At 40.0% G+C, this 19984-nt stretch overlaps 1 protein-coding gene across 2 annotated transcripts in view; it reads right to left on the reverse strand.

The window, feature by feature from the left end:
* The window catches only part of grik4 (glutamate receptor, ionotropic, kainate 4), a 351164-nt gene that overhangs the window by 264845 nt on the left and 66335 nt on the right, over window positions 1-19984 (reverse strand). For both annotated transcript variants that reach the window (XM_086035775.1, XM_086035774.1), the window contains exon 2: window positions 7102-7288. The gene's annotated coding sequence lies outside the window, so the exon portion shown is untranslated. The remainder of the gene's footprint in view (window positions 1-7101; window positions 7289-19984) is intronic.

Here is a 19984-nt window from a genome sequence, read left to right on the forward strand (position 1 = left end):
CTGCTGTATTGCAGCCCTTGAGTCAAACAAAACAGACTTGTTTCTGCGCTGATACATCCAATTCTGAAACAGGTGACTTGATAAAATAGTGAACGTGGTTTGCAAACGTCTGATAAAACAACTGTCAGATTAACAAAGTATGCTGTATTTGAAAGGATCACCGGTTCCTTTAAGATAGGAGACGGATGTCAAGCATACAAAGCGAGCCAGAGTCAAAAGCGCAAGACAAATCCTCTGCCTGCTTTGTGATCTGAGCTTTGCATGGATACTCCCTCTGTGCACTGTTACCCTTACAGAGAACGGCAAAGTCAACCGAAATCCTTGATTTAAAAAGAAAAAAAATAAATAATCAAACATTTCAAGCAAAGACATTATAAATGCTTATGACGCAAAGGGAAGTACTTCTTGTCATTATAAAATGTTTTTTCAGTATATAAACCTGAATACTCTTTCTTCAGAAAGTGGCCTATGCCTTGCTGACAAATAAACACCTCCTTCAAATTGATGTATCCCTTTTCCCATCAGGAAAACAACGTGAAGTAACTAATTAAATCAGGTCTTACAAATGTGTGAGTTGACGTTTATGTTCGTGGAAGCTATGACATTTTTTAGTTTCGACCATTTCTGCCAACGTAATATTTATTTACATTTATTCATAGCTGTCGTTTTTTTTAATTTCAAACCATTTTCACTTGACATAAATTAAATTGACTGTCTGTAGTTTAAAAAACTGCTACCGTTTGGGAGAAAAAAAGTAGTAACCTTAACGTCAACAAATGACACTGAATATCTCCGCCCTTCATTGTCACACAGACTTCAAGATGACATATTGTTGTGATTCTGCCTACTACAGCATATTCACACTCAGGTATCATCTTGTTCCCAAACTTTTCTCCCAAAAGTTTTTTTTTTCCAACTAAATCCCCTGCCACGCACCCGTCTTTGCCTGAGACTCTATATTGGGTTTTATCCTCCTCGGTTGAGCCTCATGCGTCTTAAAATTTCTCTCTGTTGGTTTTTGCCACCCTTAGTTATTTTTGTTTTACTTGCTTTTACTGAAATGTCTCGCCTATTGCACTCTTTGTGTGATCTGAGTATTTTGCATTTTGCAGAGAAGAAATCAGAGCAGATTTATAAATAAAATTGAGTTTGCATTAATTTATGCACTGAGGCTACTCTATGAAGCTCAATAGTTAATATCATTGGCACGTAACTGTCCTGTACTTGTGGGCATTTAAACAAAACACACCAAGAAAGAGACAAAGTCTTGAACAAATGATTCCTGGTTGATTTTAATTACCGCACATAATGTGAAGTCCCGGTATGCCGTACAAACTCCCTGTACGCGAGAGGCTAAAATTGAGAAGCGCTGCTGGTACACCATACCGCTGCGCACTGGCTGTAACTCAATGGCCTGTTTGCCCTGTGACTGACTACATACAAAAAGGTGTCAAACAAGTGAAGATGTTGCCCAGATGCCTGGTAGGCAATATAGCGAAATATAAAAACTTCCCCCCTTGAAGGTAGAGCGAACTATGTTCTTTGAATATGTCAACATTTTAGAAATGCTGTGCAGCTATTTCGGCAGGATTGTCATTTACAAATATCAGTCAGCGGCAGATTCATTGTCTATTTCACGTTAGACTGACTTAATCTGTACTCATCCTTGCAATAGTCATTTTGACTCTTTCTGACCTACTAGATCCCTGCTATGCCCTCCCCTTAATCTACACCCACTTCAACACAGTATGGACTAATCTGCATGTCAAGATCCCCACAGCCAACACTTCCAGATCTTCTGTCAACAACCTAGCATGTCGACTTCATGACAATTTGAATTTAAGAACATAAACCATTTTTTGGGGTGTATCCTGCATGTGCTGTTTCAAGCCTTTTGCTAAACAACCAATGAAAATATGTTTGTTAACCAGATGTTTTCAATCAGTATCAAACCACATCTTATCCATTCACTTTCAGGAAAACTAAGACTGAAGTCAAGAGCAGATTTAAATGTAGTGCCAATAGCCTTGGATTATGATTGTAATGTTTTGAACAGATGATTGACAATAAAGGTCTCCAAGTTTTTTTGTCTCAGAATACTAACACAGTTGAAAGCTTAAAACCTCCTTGCCAAAAGGAACTAACAGGTTGAGCTAAATCCAAAGTGATGTAAACTCAAAAAGTCCAACAGAAGCTACTAAGAGTGTGCTATCTTATTTTAGCATCAACGATAATATGATGTGATCCGTTTTTGCACTATGACTTCTCTTGTCATGAAAATTTATGCCTTGCGTATTGCCTTTCTTATAGTTCTTTTTTTTTTCTTTTTTTTTTCCCCACAAAGTTCTTCTATCGATTCAAACTTCATGAAACGGAAAACAAATCTAGCCAGTAATGTGGGCCATGTTTTATGCAGATCATAACCATTTTCTTTTCATTATGCTCCCGTTTTATCATGTTGGGTCATTTTTGTTTCAAACCTCCACCGGAAATGAATATGAAATACAGTTATTTTCTGATTTGGATGTCACATAAAGCTCAGTAGTCCTCATTGTGATGCATATTTTAAACGGTGTCAACAACAACAAAAACTTCACAAGCCTGGTTTTCAAAACAAATAACAAAGAGACTGATCATCACATTCATGTGTCGTGTGTTCATATGGCGTCCATGCTGATTTCCTGAAGTGGCCATCCTTCTAAATGCCACTGTGAGTCATCCACTTAAGATAAATAGACATCTCCCTAAAAAAAGACATTTGCGTCCAGGTAATAACGGGTTGTAAGCAGATCATACATGCGTGCATTTACACACAAACATAACCAGTACAATTATGACCATAACATCCATTTTTAACTGTACAATAACGTTTTTTAAACCACAACAACAACAACAACAACAACAAAAGAACACAATTTAAAAAATCTCAAATCGATGGGGGGTGTTAGGGGGCTTAATAAGAAACAAAGATTTTTGTAATTGTTTAAACGTTTACCAGTACCTAGGGGTTGTAAAAATAAATAAATAAATAAATAAAATAGAATCACTATTCCACAATCACAGTGTACACCGCATTTCATACACAACGTAACCCAATACTCTAATTTAAAGCGGAAGTCAACGCAAACATATTTTTTTCAAGACTATGTTCTATGCAAGCCCACTAGTTGAAACAAAGCATTCTGATAAATATTGTGTTTGTGGAATAAGTGTTAATCCACTCATTTTTAGCCATCTTTGGGGGCGGCCATTTTGTCTTCTGTCGACTGAAAATGACATCCCAACTGCTCACAACGACCAATCACGGCTCAGATTCAGAAAACAGGTCAGCCGTGATTGGTCGTTGTGAGCAGTTGTGATGTAATTTTCAATCGACAGAAGACAAAATGGCCGCCCCCAGAGATGGCTAAAAACGAGTGCATTTTGCTGCTTAAGTTGTATTCCACAAATGCAAAATTAATCAGATTGCTGTGTTTCAACTAGTGGGCTTGTTGGAAACATATTCTTGAAAAAAATATGTTTGTGTTGACCGCTTTAAAGTACATTTAAAAGCAGTGACAGACTTAAACAGATTTAAAAGCAAAGTAAAGATTTTAAAAATAGCTTACTGTAATTACTAAAAAGGGGTAAAATGCAAAAATACGATTTTTAAAAAAGGAATTTCATGAAACACGGGTGCGTGTTGCTCACCGGATTTTACGCCCATTCATTTGAACTCTGCTGATAACTAAAACAGCAGCAGATAAAGGCAAGTAAAAAGTCCGCTGTGTGAATTAAAGTGTAGACATTAAACAATATTAAAATGCAGTACAACAATTGATAACTCATAGCTAACTGTAATGGCAATAAGCACTCCAGTGGAATCTACTGTATGTTCGGAGTCTCCTTGTTTATGCTTTGAGAAGATATTGCTGCATATCTTTAACATAATTATTTTTATTTTGTTTTAAATCCACTTTCATGTGACATGCATATACAGTGAAAATTGTTTCATATTATTCCACAAATGCACTCAAGACTAATAAGCACCCTCCCCACTACCATGCAGTTGAGTAAATAAACGCCGCAGGCCACTATTTGCAGAAATATGAAATCATATAAAGTGAAATCATATTTTCCAGAATATTCTCTGTTCCTTTCTCTTTGAAAAGTAATTGGCTAAGCAGCAAAAGTCCTGATACAGGCGGAGCTGTGATCTGCTCAGTCATCCTATGAAAGTTCTTTGGCCTCCAGCAGCCTGGCACTGCCACAGTCCTTGTACCTGTCTTCCTCAGTAATCTGCCAGGGAGCAGACAAACATCAGTGGGTCTTATCTCAACTTTCCAGGAGCAGTCAGGGAAAAAGAGGAGAAAGCGCAAAGGGGCCCAGCAGCAAGTGACACTGAACTGAATTCAGTCAACACAAAAATGCAAACAGTTCATTAAATCCAAGCAGGCACACAAATAAAATTGCACTCACAAGCAACAAACTGGGGAGAAGAGACAGGCTTCATTCAGTGCTCTCACTTTTTCCAAATTGAAAGAGTTCATAAAATGTTTTTTGTTATTTTCTTGCAATGCAGGTGAACGTGAATGTCCTACAGGCCAGGATCAATGCAGCAGCATCAAAAGTGCGACAAAGATAACACTAATGAGTATGACACACCAGCAAGCGCCTTTCATTCCCAGCATGGCTGAGCAAAAAGGATTCACCCAACGGCAACACTAAACAGAGCGGTTGACACTTACTGTCGGGGGGGGGGGGGGGGGGGGGGGGGGGTATTATACGCCATCTGCACCAAAGTGATAGTCAATACTTGCATCTCATGCAAGATTGCACATGTGGGCAATGAAATTGAAACCATCTCCACAAACCCATTTTCCATGTGCCAGAGTTGGTAAAAAGTCACACTCTGACAGTAGCAGATTTCGCCTTGGAGAAATTTGTCTTTACAGCACACTGTGGGTGCTGGTGTTTATATTCACAGTAGCTGCCCGTGGGAGAGTGGTAGCTTAAAAATGATGAAAAGCATCTGGTCTGTCACTTTGCACATGCCATCTCTTGCTACGTTAATTAAAAAGCATTTAAAGACGTGAATACTTCTACACTAACAGGCAGAAGTGGGTCGTGCCTGCCAAAAATTGTACTCCAGTTACACTGCTGCTATTTTGGATTCATGTGACATGTAAGAAATGTAAAAAGTAGTCCTACAAATAATTCCTTGTGTACGAGTAGGTATTCAAAGAAAGAAAGAACTAAGCATGAACACTAACATTAGCTTACCCTGTTGCTGTTTCTTAGCCCTTGATACTAGAGTATTAAGCTCCATATTTTCTACTTCTCTGCAGCGATACGTTTTCTTACTATCTTCAGCCTCTTTTATATGTATATTAGCAAGGACAACAGTCATATAATGAGGAGTAAATACCAAAGGTGGGCAATCCGTCTGACCGACGGACGGGTCCATCTGTCGGTCACTAACTGATGCCAGTTTTGCTAACATTAGACGATAGATGGGGGGGGGGGGACGGATTTGGATTTTTATCCATCTGTGTAATCATCACTAACCTGGTCAAGTCCGAACAGACCTCACAGTCCATCATTGATGACGTTGCTTGGGGATGGACAAATCCAGCTACTCACTTTGTTGCCCCTCAACTCCCCCAACCCCCTTTGCAACGACAAACAAAGAGCAACAGCTAGAAGGGTACAAGGAAGCTTTCAGGCAATAGCAAATTGTGTGCTTTAAATCAGCGGCAATAAAACCGTTTTTTTTTCCGACAGGGCATCTCCATCTGCAGTGCACACAAAACTAAGCAGAAGGTCAGGAAAAAAGTGAAGCGGTGGACCTAAGAGGACAGGAAAGAGGCCACTACTGCAAGCTCTGATGACCTCTGTTTGTGTACGCGTGCTTGCATAGAAAGGACAAATATAGTTGAATATCCTCTCCTTTTTGTTGTTTTGTTTGGGTCCTTGAATTTGATGTGCTTGCAAACTGTATATTCAAAACAATGACTGAAATTTTTGACTGCTCCCACAGGTTCGTTTCTGAATGCTAAAAATGAGTCTGCTAGAAATATGGATTTGTATGCATACCACTAGCTTCGGACAAATGAGTAAAGCATCAAGCAGAAGGGAATAAAGCATTTTACAATTTTGTCCATTGTGAAAAGCAACAAAAGAGATCAATGCAGTAATCTGCCATCAAAGTAAGTGTTGAATTATCCTTCAGAAAGCTGATGTGCATTTTTGTATTTCTTAATAATGATAAGAAACTATCGACTGTTTGGACTGCAGTGAACAATTTGTCTTGTTTTTCTAAAAGTACAACCAAGCATACAAATGTAGTAGCTAGTACATCACAACTTGCTCATTTACTATCACTTGTTTTGCATTGTCACAAGGAAAAAACAAAAAAAATATTTTTTCACAGATCCTCTGATCACTGCATCAAACAAATGAAATGTGTTGCACCGCTGCCTTCTTGCGATAATGCTAAAGGATGTTTATGAGACAAAGCTTGAGTTTTGTTTTCTCAGTATTTCTGTGTTTCACAATGATTATGTCCACCTGTGTGCATTCCGCCCCCTAGTATTAGCCATCAGCTGACTCCTACCTTGTGTCTTGTCCAGGTGTTTCTCGTTGGCTCCTCTGTATGCCTGTGTTTAAGTTCCTAGTTTTCATTCAGTCCTTGTCGGGTCGTCGTCCCTGTCATGTTGTGTTTCTCCCAGTATTTTGTTTCCTAGCGTTTCTAACTTTGAGTTTTGGATTTTTCAGGACCTTGTTGATGCAGTTTTTTATTTTTGTTAAATATTTTGTTCAGTATTCCCTGCCTCCGTGCATTTGGGTCCTCTATCCCGCAACCACGACTATTTGTATCATTTTAACAACTTTGAAGTCAACTCTCTTCACAGAAAACACATTTTGTTCAACTGTGGAGGTTCTATAGGTCTTGCGTGGAAAACTCAACAAAGTCGTTTGGTAGAATCCCATATCGCAGTCTTCGCCTTCATAGGCACATGTCTGAATATTGCCATCTTATCAATACTCAAGCACCAGCGCTTCCTGGTGCTGTCAATTTCAAAGTGTGAAACGATAAGGAATAAGGGAATATCTTCTTACCTTTGATCTCTTGAGGCGTGGGTCTTCTAATCCATGTTGCGGTGCACCAGCCTGTCAGAGTTCAGTGGTTGTACAAGCCACTTAGCTTCTCATCTCACAAGCACAAATGCAGTGTGCCACCAGCTCACACAAGTGTGTGCTCAAACTTGTTTGGATTCAGTTCAATGAGAACAAGCGTAGACGCACTCTGAAAGGAAAGATGAGGAAAAAAATCATTGAATGTGAAAACACAGTTTGAACATTTTGATTTATATGATTACAGTAAACATGCATTTTATGAGTCATCTTGAGGTTCAAAAATGGATTTCATTGTTGTAAATCTTATCTTAAAAGATGCTTTCCCCCAGAGGCAAAACCAACTTCACAATGGGGCATTTTTAATCATAGCACTAGTGGCACTGCAGAGGACATCCAAAATTCACATGAGGATTGGCTCAGTAAAATGCAGCTTCAGAATTTACTGACCATTTTTGCTGATGTTTGTTTTACTTTGTCCCTTACTCAGCAGCCTTCCTCTTTATTTAGCGCCTTCAACATTTTTCATACTGTCACAGTATATACATTAAGCAACTTCTCAAACTCATCGGCAGTCAAAACAGGGCAAAACAGATTTGCTAGGCAATTCCTACGGTAAACCAAAAAATGGGCATAGTGTACACAATTAGCATTCATCTTTTTGCATGTCTTTGTAACCCAGGTTAACATAATAAAATCTAATCAAATAAGAGCCTGTCAATACAATAACAGTCATTAAGGAAATACATGCATTGTAAATACTAAATAGATACAAACATGGCTTCAAAGGCTTCAAAAGAACTTGCAAATTTATTAATGCTTTTGTATTTGCATAAAATGATTAAACGATATATCAACACTTTTTTTGAAGGGCACGTAGCCACGTGACCAGAAATGCGCTCTTTATATTATTTCTTTCCCTCATTATTTCTGAAGACCACGAAGGTGCATTAGATACGTGTGAAGCTGCTGATGGGGAAAGGTACGTGCATAAATCCGAAAATTGTGTGCCGACATTGCTACATGAGATCGGCGGCTATGTTGCAGGTAGTACGTCTAACATGCACGGCATCATCTGACTGAGAATGTTTCTTAGACAAGGAAGCAAGCAGTGTTTTTAGCCACAAACATCAAATTTAAATAGCGAGATTTATCATATTGTAGCGTCTTCCAGGAACACGCCGTCAGACGTAGTTTAATTTATTAATGCTTTTGTATTTGTATAAAATGATTAAACGATACATCAACACTTTTTTTGAAGGGCATGTAGCCACGTGACCAGAAATGCGCTCTTTATATTATTTCTTTCCCTCATTATTTCTGAGGACGACGAAGGTGCATTAGATACGTGTGAAGCTGCTGATGGGGAAAGGTATGTGCATAAATCCGAAAATTGTGTGCCGACATTGCTACATGAGATCGGCGGCTATGTTGCAGGTAGTACGTCTAACATGCACGGCATCATCTGACTGAGAATGTTTCTTAGACAAGGAAGCAAGCAGTGTTTTTAGCCACAAACATCAAATTTAAATAGCGAGATTTATCATATTGTAGCGTCTTCCAGGAACACGCCGTCAGACGTAGTTTAATTTATTAATGCTTTTGTATTTGTATAAAATGATTAAACGATACATCAACACTTTTTTTGAAGGGCATGTAGCCACGTGACGCATGTGACCAGAAATGCGCATTTTATATTATTTCTTTTTTTTATTAATCCAAGTACAACTGCTCACAGGCTTCTTTGTTCTCCGCTGCTCCTCTCGCTTGCCGTACGATGCATTCATGAACCTTGGAAACAACATCTCAGCGACACACAAATCCGACCGCAACACAGATAACCCAATTCGTTACAATATGCTGTTGAACATTCAAAGATTTCAATGCCTAAAAAGTTTATACAATTTCGTAAAGACTTTTTTTAAAAGTTACTGTATTTGTTCATTATAAAAATAGTTTTAATATAGTTAGCAATGATTGTAACTGTTATTGTATGTATTCTTTTTTATCTCAAAAAGTGTATACATGTACTGTAATGACAACTTGTCTTTAACTTGAATACTTAGGAGTGTCATAGTGTTGCTGTTGAGTGTTTAAAGATTTCAGTGTCTTAATAATTTCAGTGTCTTAATAATTTACAAAATGAAGAGATCTTTATTGTTAGTGTAATTTCTTGGAATATCCCCCAAATGGTTTGCTTTATTTTTTTTTTTTCTAAAAAATGTAGTTTACTTGTCATCCTTTCAAAATAAACATTAAAAATAAAAATAAAATCTGTTTTTTTTTTAGCGAAAATATACCCAACTGAAGTTTCGAAGTTGACCGAAAACCTAACCGAACCGAGATGTGTTTTAGCGTACCGTTACACCCCTAATTCAGACCAAAGGAATACAACAGTCTATTAGCTAAAATATGAGGCTGTACCGTGTTAAAAGTTGATCTGATGCCATTCATAAATGGGAAGTCAACCCAACATTTTTCTGTGCAATATTATGTTCTATGCGCTTCCACTAGTCTAAACATGGCATTCAGATTAATATTGCACTTGTGGAATATGAGTTGAGCAGGGAAATCCACCCGTTTTTAGCCATCTCAAGGCACGGCCATTTTGTTCACCTGTTTTCTGAAGCCGAACCATGATTGGTTGTTACCTGGGCCCTGAGCAACTGTGGTGTCATTTTCAGTTGACAGCAAGTGGCAAAGTGGCCGCCCCTTGAGATGGGCAAAAATGGGTGGATTTTTTTACTACTTAACTCATATTCCACAAACACAATATCAATCAGAATGCCATGTTTAGCCTAGTGGGTCTGCATAGAACATGTTATTGTAAAGAACATTTTTGGGTAGACTTCCCCCTTTAACTCTGTGTTGCGAAGGAATATAGTACCCTATCAGTACGTGCCATGACCCCAATTGGAAAGCCATATTCATTGCTTCACACGAGAAAAGAAAGGCAGCTGTGCGCTGCCTGAGCAATCTGCAAAGAGCCGATAAAACGTTTAGAATTCACAAGCTGTCTTTACACTGTCCATGATACAGACCCATGTCGCTCTTCCCCTATCAAAGCCCAGGTGGCACTGCCCAGGAATATTAGGTGAAACGTTAAACACAGGAAATACAGTATGCAATATGCTTATGGAAAGAAATCCTCATCCTAGTCTGTGCCAACATAAAGGTTAGAGGATATTAGTGCCGGGTCATCCTGATTGTTTATGCGGGCTGGGCGTACTATTGTATGCATGACACAATAATAAAAAAATGTCAGTCAATGTAAACATGAAAACCTTTTCAGAGATGCTCAAGATTTCAACTTTTGTACTAACACATATAGGTGGGAAGTGTACAATTACATTTCTGATGAAAATGGCAAATCACAGGCCAACTCACTAGTACTTATGAGACGTTTTGTCCATATATTTTTATATATATTATATATATATATATATATTTTTTTTTTTTCACAGCGGAAGCTTGAACACACCACAGGTCACTTCTAGTTTGAACAATATCAGAGCAGAGCATCGCCTAACCGCCACAGAGTTCCCGTCTGCATATTTAGACCGCTCACATGGTCCCAGTCCATCCCTCATTGGCGACAGCCAATCGGCTTCGAGAACGTAATCATCACATCACACACAGGCGCCGGACAAGCAGACATGCCGCCAAACAATGAAAAAATTGCACACAAAAACAACTGACAAACACACAAACTGTTGATGGGTGAAATGAAAACCATATAGGGCACGTCATTGCGTCCGTGATGGATACACAACACGGTTTTACTTTTTTATTTTTTCCTTAGTCTGCGTGTCAGGAGTGCAGCACCTGCGTGTGACGTAGTACAGGTCAAGTACGTTCTCGACGTTCTAGACTTAGCCCAGCTCTGAACAATATTATTCAGAAAACATCTGTTTGCACAGTTGCACAAAATTTTAAAGTTGTATTATGCATGGACTCAACAAATATGGCGCCTCCACAAGTCTTTTCTTTGCCTTTGTGGTTATGTCTATTGGACCACAAATGCAACAATAGCGAGGCTGCAGAAGTATTTCTATCCAGGCTGATGAGTATAATAAGTGAACAATAATAATTAGGGCTGTCAAAATTAAAGCATTAACTATGGAGATGAATTCAAATTTCATAACGCACAAAAAAAAATTAACTCAGTTAACTCAGTTTTATTTACTTCCTGCACCAGCTGACCTCAGAGTCACTGTCACAAAGACAGACTTTTACATAGTTTTACTTTAAAAAGTTGCTTGTTGGCTCATTGGAGAAATCCAAAAGAATCTGTACACTTTGCACAGGCAAATTCAAATACCTTATTAGTTGTACGTCTTTGGTGTATCGTTCAACTGTTGTATTTTACAGGAAAAAGAATCATATTCAAAGAAAGCTATTAGAAAAGTATTTGAATCGAAATATACTTTTCTTTTTTTTCCCACATTAATTCTAAGATTTTACTCAAGTAAATTTCGGTTCCAAGCTTTGTAAAAATATTTTAGTTAAAAAATCACTTACGGAAAATTTTGCGATTAATTAGTTACAAAATTGTAATCGCTTGACAGCACTAATAATAATACAAGAACAAAATGTTCACCAGAAATCATCATTTTTAAGTTTCACTATTAATAGTGGTCTTTCAAAACACAACATTTAGGAATATTAAAATGTTACCACTTTCTGACCAAGCAACATGTTTATTTCTATTGTCATTATTTTAAATGGGAAAAATAAATTATATATCCAAGGAAATGAGAGGTTAACAGAAGAGATGTGTTTGACTTTAGAGGTTCCATATATATGCCAGATTAGCTCAATTCTGCTTCTGACATGGCATAAAAATAAACTGAGGCAAACTTGAAAATGAACTTTTTTTTTTACCTATATTTAATAGCATGGGGGATTATTTGGACCAATTGTCAACAATAAACATTTGCTATGGTGCCTGACAGTGGGAAACAGGGCAGCCAAGCAGAAAACTAAAACTAAGAAAAGATGAAAGCAGAAGGGGAGGGCATGTTAGGAGCAGAGTAGGTTGCACTGCATGGCGAGCTGCTACATTTGCCTTTGCAGGACAGAGCAGACTCATTTAGGTGTCTGCAGTCGATGCTGCTGAATGGCAATAGTGCTTCCTCTGCTGCTGCTTTCAGGGACGTGCCCAGAGTGTTGAGTGGCCCTCTTCCTGTGGCCCTAAATCAGTTCTCCACTAGACACACAAAGAGCAGCTGCAAACTCTCTCTCTCTCTCTCTCTCTCTCTCTCTCTCTCTCTCTCGTTCTCTCTCTCTCGTTCTCTCTCTCTCGTTCTCTCGTTCTCTCACTCTCTCACCGTTTCTACCGAACCTTACTTTTATGGCCAATGAAGAAGCCTCATTTACTCACTCCGTCCCAAGGGAGAAACTGAAGAAGGCATTGACCCCAAACTTGACGACATCCAGAGGGGACTGAAGAACCAGATTTTAAAATGAATCAACATGGATTGGTCAGCCATCGGGGAGCCTTAAAAAAGACATTTGGATATGGTGGCAGGGCAGTTAGCTGCTATGGATGCTCAATACACTGATGAGGTTTGCCCGTGGTGATACCAGACAGACTAATTGACCCGGGTAGCCAAATTGCTCATGTGTCCTAGCAGATTACCCCCTGGTGTTTGAATCCTCTTGGCTTTTAACCTCACCTGAGTACAGCAAGTGTTTGTTTATCCTACTCTTGTTCATATTCATTTAAAATGTATGATCTGGGCTATCCTACTTCATCCCTGAGGGTATACAAGTACTATATATGCGTAATTCACCAAAGATTCTTTTGAAAGCTTTGCTGCCTCTGAGGAACAGTTTTCCTTGAAGATGAAATCAACCCAAACACATTTTTTTCAAGAATATGTTCTCAGCAGGCCCACTAGTTGAAACCCAGCATTCTGATTAATATTGCGTTTGTGGAATATGAGTTAAGCAACAAAATCCACCCGTGTTTAGCCATGTCTGGGGTGGCCATTTTGTCACTTGTCGACTAAAAATGACATCACAACTGCTCAGGGCTCAGGTAATGACCAATCACGGCTCAGCTTCAGAAAACAGGCGAGCCACGATTGGTCGTTACCTGAGCCCTGAGCAGTTGTGATGTCATTTTCAGTCGACAGAAGTGACAAAATCGCCGCCCCCAGAGATGGCTAAAAACGTGTGGATTAGCTCTTATTCCACAAACGCAATATTTATCCGAATGCCTTGTTTCAACTTGTGGCTTGCATGGGTTGACTTTCACTTTATAGAAATCCTGCTAAGATGCCACTGTGGCAAAAACTGTCTCAGTGTAAAACTATGCTTATAATTCCACTAACATTAATTTACATGCTTTGCATCTATTGCTGGACAGAACAAAAATCTAACTTTATAGGCCCCCAAAGTTATAAAGTTTGGAAAGAGGCCAAAACCTTGGGAGGAAATCTGTCTGCTGAGTCATAGAGAGTCAAAATTTCAGCAGCGGGAGTTATGTCTTAAAGAAACAGGCAAATACATGTCTAATGTTATGTCTGTGATACAGCAATTTGGCAGAAAGGCAGGGTGATGGCTGGGGATGCCAACCCAACCAATTTTCCAGAAATATCCAGGAGGCAGAAATCAGATCACTGCAACTCCTGATATTGCAGACGTCAAAAAGATCAGTCCGATTTCAAAATGTGCCTTTGACACAGCACTAACATGTACTGGCATGAGATAAAAACAAATCAAAACAAATACTAAAAGAAGACCGAAATGTAGGCCGCAAAGTCAGCTGTGTTTATGTTTTCTTCGACCTTTATGGTTCTATTTAATTTTCAGAGGAGAATGCAATGTTCTTGTTTACCTATCTGGGACTTTCGATTTGCACAATAGAATTGCAGAGGAACGTCTGCCTGTAAATGTGTACAGGAGTCAGTCAGAGATAGTCATAAGTTGTTTTCCTGTAAGGTGGCTGTGGCTTAGTGGTTAAGAACACCGGCTGCCACACTGGGTAGCCCAGTTCACGCACACAGATGTCACGCCTATCAGCAAGGGACTGAAAGGATTTGGATTCTGATTTGCAGCAAATTATTATTATTATTATTATTATTATTATCCATCCATCCATTATCGATATCACTTATCCTCACAAGGGTCGCGGGGCGTGCTGGAGCCTATCCCAGCTGTCTTCGGGCAGTAGGCGGGGGACACCCTGATTTGGTGGCCAGCCAATCGCAGGGCACACAGAGACAAAGATTCGCACTCACAATCACACCTAGGGGCAATTTAGAGAGTCTAATCAACTTACGGAGAAAACCCACGCAGGCACGGGGAGAGCATGCAAACTCCACACAGGGAGGCGGGGCCGGGATCGAAACCACGACCTCTGAACTGTGAGGCGGACGTGCTAACCAGTCGATCACCGTGCCGCGCTATTATTATTATTTTATACTTAATACTATATACGTATTTACTCTTACATATTTTGTATTGTTCTGACTTTCACTTGTATGGACCTCAAGAAGATTAGCTCTATTGCGAGAGCTAATGGGGATCCGCTAACGACAACAACAAACTCCAGGCCCCGGAGCCTAATCTGGCCCGCCACATCATTTTATGTGGACAACAAAAGTAAATCATGTGTGTCAACTTCCATGATCATTGCTAAAATCTGGACCAAAATGTTTAATTGTCATTTATAATGAATAATAATATTGAGATTTTACAGTAACGAACAATAATTCAACAAACTATCATCCCTGACTTCTGATTTCAAAGCTAGTAAACCATAAATATGTTGAGTGTATGCAGCAATAAAATGAAACAATTAAACATGTATTTGGTTTCACCGTCATAATGGCCCAGTGAGGGAAGCCGTAATGACCCGCAGCAAAAATGAAATTGACAGCCCTGCCCAAGACTGAGAGAGAGAGAGAGAGAGAGGGAGAGATTATTTGGTGTGCAACAGGAAATTATCCAATTTCACTAAATCTTTTTGAAAATTACTATTAATTACATATTTCTCTGTTCATCTATCTATGCCAGTGACTTAATATAGTGACAGGAAGAACAATTAAGTGTTGAAATAAAATCATTATTATTTCATGATATATACTTTTGGGGACATTTTTGTTTGGTATTGTGCAATGAGATGGATGTTTCTCATGTAAAAAGATTTGCCTTGGTTCAATAGATATTGTGAAACACTGTAATAAGTAACCAACTCCACCATGGCCAAACAAACGGATACAATTAAAGGAGAATCGATTTTTTTTTTTTCAGGGTGTGTGTGGCCTCTTTCGACCAATGTCGGCCAAGATTGATTGAGTACCATAAGCTAATTGATAGAGAATCCAGACTATCCATCGCTCTGTTGTCCCTCAGTATTCTTCAGCCACATCCAACTTGTGTTTCGCAGGCTTTTTCCTCCTCAACCTGTTTGCCTGTCTGACACGCACAGAGAACAAGCGGCCCTAATGGCTCTATAATAAGATGCTTGACCGTGAAGACAAGCTGACATTGAGGAAGGGCCATGAGAGAGGCACATAGTGGGAGGGTCATGCAGTAGATTCTTGGTCGAATTTATGAACACATCAAAAGTGTCATGTGCATTGGACGAGACACAATGTTTTTAATTAAGTGGCACAAGACACTTTCACACCAGCTGTAAATGATGGCATTTCTCCGCCTTTTTCCACATCACATTTCTCTGCAGACAACAGTGACATAGCATGGGGGGAAATTAAGTCAACCTGACAATTATTGGAGATGGCATCAAAGGCAGGAAGTCACCTAAGGGTTTTACGTCATTCCTGATGCACACTTCTGTCGCACTCTTGCGTTGAAAGCACAGTCACTGTCCAATAAAAATGTTAGTAAACACTGTTCGCTCATTGGAAGCAAAATAACGCCTTCACCCGATGCTGTTTAAAGTTCACAAATAGCTTGATTGTGAATATGTTGTTATTATGCGGTTATTTTACAGGATATATGTGGGAAACAGGCCACAGTTTTATGTAGTTCTAAAAGAATCAGCACCACATTGAACAATTTCATTCTAATTCACGATTGGTTGGTTGGCTGTTTATCAATGTGGTTATTTTTATTAACCTGAGAAAAGAAATTGATTTAAGCCCCATAAATCATACCGCCACATACTAAATGAGCAGCACCAGTAGCGTCTCGTAGGTTTCTCCTAGTATTCCAGATTACTTCCATATTCCAAATTAATTTATACCAGGCTACCTGACGACTTGAATTTCCCAGGTGTGAATATGAGTGGGAATGTTGTCAGTCTGTGCCCTGTAATGGACTGGCTACCAGTCGAAGGTGTACTCTGCCTCTGGCCTCAAGTCAGCTGGGATAGGCTCCAGCTAACCATGATCATAATGAGGACAATAGCTATAAAAATGGATGGATGGATGGACAGTTTGTGAATCATAACTCTCAGGAAAATTATCCACTATGAACAATTGGTGCAAAATAATAAAATGAATGGAAATGTTATATAAATGTGTTTTAGTGGCCATTGTGCATCTGTTGTTTTGATCCCTTCCCCATCTATGAATGAGTAAGTATTCCAATTCATACGCTGCCACCAGTTTTGTTTTTATATCCATGATGTGATTTGGAAATGCTACTGATTTCTTTGAACCTGTTGTTACTGCCGATTGATGGTCTTCAAAGGATGTAATTCCGCTCCATTTAAAGCAATTAGAACCCGCTCATAGAGGTCCCCATGAAAACATCAATGTATACTACATTTCTTAGGATCAAGGCTGTCTTTTCATTATCATCAAACATGCCTTTCAAAGGAGGGCCACTGGGCCACATGTTAAGGCCTGAAACAAAGCCACTGAATATTCAACAGGACAAGAAATGGAAACATGGCAGCATATGAAGTGCGACTTTGTAATAATTCAGTCATAATAGAGTGCAACCTCTAACATTTTACAAAAGTGTCAAAATAAGCTCACCCCTGCTATCAGGAAAACAAAAAATCATTTAGATTTATGTAATTAAAAAAAAAAATCCTGTCATGTTTTGCTCGGTTGCGTTTTCGCTCCCTCTCTCTCTCTCTCTCGAAGCCCAGCTGGAGTGGGGGCGGGGTCGTTCCCTTCAGCTGCGCACCTGTGGCTGATCATAATCAGCAAGATTTAAAAGGACTCTTTTCTCCACCACTTCTTGTCGGATGAGTGACCTTGCTTGCCTCACAGCACGAGCTTGTTTTTCTAGACATCTCGTTCTCGATTCACAGTCTCGATTTCCTTGTTTTAGTTTTGTTCGTTGATATTTTTAGTCCTCGTCACTTTGACAGCGTTTTTGCTATCTCGTTTATATTTTTCGGTTAATCTAGTTTTCCTTGCCATTTGCAATTGCTTTTTGTTCCAATTTGGTATCTCCTGTCTTTTTTTCGCCAGCGATTTCTGTTCCAACATTGTTTATCATTTGCGTTTGTAATTAAAGATTTTTGTGTGTTCTACGGTTTTGTCTCTTTCTGCATTTCTGGGATCCCCACACTCCATTATCCTCTTTCGACACACACGAGTCATATCCAACCTGAACTTGAAAAATGGATACTTGATAACTTTGTATGGTAACAACATACTGCCAATCCCATTATGCCAAGTTGTATTGTGTAAACAGAATTAATTGTTTTGAGGCTAATCCAAACATGGAATGTGTCAAAAAAAAGCAAAGATTCAAATCAAAGCTTATACACAGAGTTAATCATTTCATATTCGCTGAACTAAGGTCTTGTAAGACAGACTTGGTGAAAAGAGCATATCTGAAGTTATGTTTACTTCCAAGTGTTGTTTTAAATACCACATTTTACAGCAAATCATAGGTATAATTTACAGTGGTGCACAAAATCCCTTACCTACGTCATCACCTTATCATAGGGGAGGGATCTGTCTTTCCTCATGATCCTACAAGCTCATTTGTCTGAAGCTTTATGCCCCTGGCAGACACCCAGGGCAAAGAGGTCCTAGGTGAGGGTTCAGACAAGGCATGGCTCAAATACACTTTACATAGATTACAAATTTTGGGCGGCATTTCCCCTTGCCCGGGCACGGGTCACCGAGCCCCCCCTCTGGAGCCAGGCCCTGAGGCGGTGCAGGGTGCCAGGTGGCGAGCACGTGGTGGACAGGCCCGCATCCATGGAGCCCGGCTGGGTACAGCCCGAAATGGTAATGTAAGATCATCACCTTTGGGCGGGGCCAAAGTGGTCAGGTGCAGTGTGAGCTGGGCGGCAGGGAAAGACAGGGACCTTGGCACCCCAATCACCAGCTACTGTGCTGGCTTTAGGGAGGTGGAATGTCACCTCCTTGGCCGGGAAGGAGACGGAACTGGTGCGTGAGGTCAATAAGTTCCAACAAGACGGACATCCAACACGGCTTGGGCTTTGGTACTAGTCCTCTTCAGAGGAGTTGAACTCTCTTCTACTCTGGAGTTGCCCATGGTGAGATGCATCAAGCAGGTCTGTTCAAACTTATTGCCCCCCAGCTCAGTCCCTGAATGTTGGGGTTCACACCAGTGGAAACCAGCATAACTTCCCTTCAACTCCAGGTGGGAGGACGGGTCCTGGCTGTTCTTTGTACCCATGCACAAAACAACTTTCTATAAGCAGCCATGGTGATAGGGCGTCTGGTTTGGTAGTCCAAGTATTGCATTACTGCTTTTGGCAGATGATGTGGATCTGTTGACTACATCAAGGGACAATCTCGAACTCACATTCGGGATGACAATCAGCACCTCCAAATATGAGGACAAGATCCTCAGACGGCAAAGAGTGGCGTGCCCACGCCATTTTGAAGATGAGTTCCTGCCCCAAGTGGAGAAGTTTAAGTATGGTGGGGTCTTGTTCACGAGTGAAGGAAGAATGGTGTGGGAGATCGGCAGGTGGATGGATGTAGAGTCTCCAGTGGTGTCGACTGTATCTGTCTGTCGTGGTAATGGAGCTCATTCAAAAGGCGAAACTCTCTGTTTATCAGCCGATAAACACCCCCACCTTTGCTCATGAGCTGTGGGTCATCGAACAAAGAACAAGCTCGCAGATACAAGCAGCCAAAATAAGTTTCTTCCGCAGGGTGTCTGGCTCTCCCTTAGAGATTGGGTGAGAAGTTTGGTCACCCGGGAGGCGCTCAGAGTTGAGCCGCTACACTTCCACATTAGACTTCAGTTTAGGATGGCTCCTGAACACCTCCCTGTTGAAATATTCCAGACACATCCCTCCGGGAGGAGCCACCGGGGATGATCCCGAATGTGAGTTGGAGATTGTGCCTTGATCTAGTCAAAACAACCACATCATCTGCCACGCTGGAGAAAGCATGTCTCCGGCTGGCCTGGGAATCCATCGGGATCCCATCAGAAGAGCTTGACCAATGAGGGGATCGAGCCTTTTCTGTTGCCGATCCTTCCCTCTGGAATGACCTTCCATTAGATATGAGGCAAGCCCCCTCCCTGTCCACTTTAAAACTCGTTTAATGACATATTTTTATTCTCTGGCTTTCGACCCAACATGACACTATTCTGCTGTTTGTTGTGAAATGCGCTACAAGTGAAATAATGTCCTTTTAAATATAGGCTTTGAAATTAAAAAAATTTTGTTTTATCAGATTCAATTAATAAACAAAATAATTGACAGATCAATTGCTTATTATGATAATCGTTAGTTGCAAGCTTAAATCGAACCCAGGTTAAGAGTCACCGCTTTAGAGGTTCCAGTCGACGGTATATCACGTAGATGGTATGTTGTTTGTTTTCTTTTTTTTTCTTTCCGGTAAACTAGTTTCGCAATAACCAGCATTTTAGTCAGTGCTGCAATTTCTTAGGTTTAATGACCCTTAGATTGTCATTCAGGCTCAATGTATTCAATTCCAGTAGC

Source organism: Filicampus tigris, chromosome 7, assembly GCF_054856515.1.
Source record: "Filicampus tigris isolate MCC_2025a chromosome 7, RoL_Ftig_1.0, whole genome shotgun sequence".
Taxonomy (NCBI): domain Eukaryota; kingdom Metazoa; phylum Chordata; class Actinopteri; order Syngnathiformes; family Syngnathidae; genus Filicampus; species Filicampus tigris.